The sequence below is a fragment of the Lepisma saccharinum genome, assembly GCF_977018435.1.
Source record: "Lepisma saccharinum chromosome 12 unlocalized genomic scaffold, izLepSacc3.1 SUPER_12_unloc_1, whole genome shotgun sequence".
Lineage (NCBI taxonomy): Eukaryota > Metazoa > Arthropoda > Insecta > Zygentoma > Lepismatidae > Lepisma > Lepisma saccharinum.
This window is the reverse complement of record NW_028142891.1, coordinates 13408892-13411839: the sequence shown is the minus strand read 5'-3', so window position 1 is coordinate 13411839 and position 2948 is coordinate 13408892.

Sequence of the window (2948 nt, the reverse complement as noted above, 5' to 3'; positions counted from 1 at the left end):
ACACAGAACACAAAACAAAAAAATATACTGGCCTTCCTGCCAGTCGCCAGAGCCTCGTTAGTCTTTAGTCCAGGGTGCACTACGTGGAAGTGAGGTTGACTTTTGGGTGTACTATGTGGAAGGATAACCCCTTGAAGCTCACACTGGTATTACTGATTTGATTTTGATTTTAAAATTTTGGGTGCGTCAGCACTAAGACTATTTTGCACCCGTCACACTATACGGGGTCCAGCCCCTTACCGTTACACGTAACAACTCTAACGTTGCTTAATTAAAATCATAAAATATTAAAATGTTCTGACTTTCGTTAAAAGCCGAGGCTGCAAAGAACACTCAGCACAAATAAGGACAAAACACAGGACAACACAAACAAAATTATACTGGCCATGGGGCCAGTCGCCAGAGCCTCGTTAGTCTTCAGTCCAGGGTGTACTAACGTGGAAGTGAGGTTGACTATTGGGTGCACTACGTGGAAGGAGCACCCCTTACACCCCACACTGGTATTACTGTTTTGTATAAAATGAGAGATGAAAAAATATCATAGTGCATAAAATTGCCTCGATCTGTTACACAATAAGTGACACACAATTAATTTGGTGTGATGTTACCTGCCAGGATAGTAACAACATTTCCATCGACATACAATAAGTGTAGCTCCATAGATCACTGTATAAAATCTTACCTATGGTACATAATAACCCTCTTGATTGATTGAATTTAAAATTATGGGTGCGTCAGCACTAAGGCTATTTTGCACCCGTCACATTATACGGGGTCCAGCTGCTTATCGTTACACATAACAACTCTAAATAATAACCCTCATGAATGTACGTATAATTTTCAGAATGGTTTGTTTACTTATGCAATGTGGACATAGTAAACACAAAGAATATCCCAATTTTTAAAACAGCATTTTATTCTCATATTTCTTAATTTAAGATTTTTTGTAACAAACTTGTATATACCACCACAAACGCTAAATTTCCACACACAGAATATGATTTAGGTATTTTTGCAGATGCAGATGCACCTGTTTACACAATAGTACATCAAGAAAATATTGATATTGTAATAGAAGGAAAGATTCAGAAGTGTTATAGTCAAAGATGATGTAAGATCAGTTTGAGTCCTTGCCGTGTGTCTTAATATATCGTATTATAAAGCTCTATATTATGTAGCACTGGCTCATGAGTGCATACGATCAAATTCTATCAACATTTGTTGCAAGTTTTAAAAAAAATACAATAACTTTAATGAGTCCAAATCTTATGATCTCGCAAGATATTAGACAATCTTTCACAGGAAGATTGACACTGCGTAGATATCTTCAATTTAGCACTCCTGATTGTTCGTTGTGTCAAGATCCAAGAGAATCATTTAAAGTTATAAACCAGAGTGCAATGGGTGCCCCTTCCACGTTGCCACGTAATACACCTAAATGTCAACCTCACTTTCACGTAGTACACCCTGGACTGCGTTTTGCAGACTAACATGGCTCTGGCGTTTGGACATACAACTTTGTCTTGATTTGTAGGACCTTCCTTGTAGCAACAATTTTTAGGAGGTCTAATGGTGAAGCCAAAACTTCTTCATCACGAGCATAATCCTTATTATCTTTGTGTGTGCTGCGTGCCCCCTTTACAGCCCCCGCTTTTAATTTACGTAAGAATATTTTAGTCTCCGACATTACAGTTATGTTTACTATACTGGACCCCATATAATATGATGGGTGCAAAATAGCTCACGCACCCAGAATTTTAAGTTGAATCAAGAAATGAATCAAAGAATCTATCATAGACGTTATTCGTTCCTGTATTTAGTGCATGTAATTATTCACATACAGGGTGATTCTAAAGGTATAGTACAAACGAAAACCACAGATACCTCCCATGAAATAGAGACGAAAGTTCCCCTTCCACTTTGCCGAGAAATGCCTCCGTGAGGAGCTAGACAACGCCGAAAACGTGTGAAAATGAACTTCACACCTCTGTACAGCCAGTACCAGTGAAGATAGAAAGGCGGAACAAACGAAGTCAAAAGGAACACCAAAGTCGCTCATCCGAAAAACACTAGGCGGCAGCTGCGCAACGCATGCGCATGGGGTTCCACAAAGGAAATAGCAGTGTCCCGCAAGACAAGTGAAGGGAAAGGGTAGCGATCGACAACGGTAGGGAGAAAAGAAGCTATGAAGCATGAAGTAACAATTGCACAGCGGGAAACAAACACATGCAGCGCGTGGGGAGTCCCCAAACACAGTGGGGAGACACCGCAGCAAGAACAAAGCACGGTTCAACAAAAGAAAAAGAGGACCGGACGGGGAATGGTACCTGTCAAGGAGGCAACAAATGCGGGACGAGGGATTCCCCGTAGCAGCACCGAGGGGATGTCACACAGAGGTCGTGCGCCAGCAGGACAAACACAGCAACTACGGGCACAGGAGGTTTATTACCACGCAAAGGTGCACTTACAGATAGGAATAGTACGTAGTCGTACCCCGGACTGACGTTGTTACAAAAGTTGCTCAAATTGACGACCACCACATTCAATGCAGGCAGGCATTGCAGCGTCGCAGGAAATTCTGGCGAACCCTATCAAAAATCCCTGGCATGGTACACACCTCGGCCGATGCTGCAAGTATCCGCGCTACCAATGTTTCCTTGTCAGGCACCGGGGTCTCGTAGGCGAGTGTTTTCACATGGCCCACAAGAAGAAATCCATTGGTGTGAGGTCAGGCGAACGGGCGGGCCAGGGGACGGGGCCCTCTCTGCCGATCCAGCGCTGTGGGTAGGTACGGTGCAAAAGGGTTCGGACTGTGCCATCAAAATATGCAGGCGCTCCATCCAATTGAAACCACATACGATGTCGCACGTTGAGGGGTACATCTTCTAGCAGCTCTGCAAGGACTGATGCAAGAAAGGTGCAATAGAGGCGGCCATTTAAACGTGGTG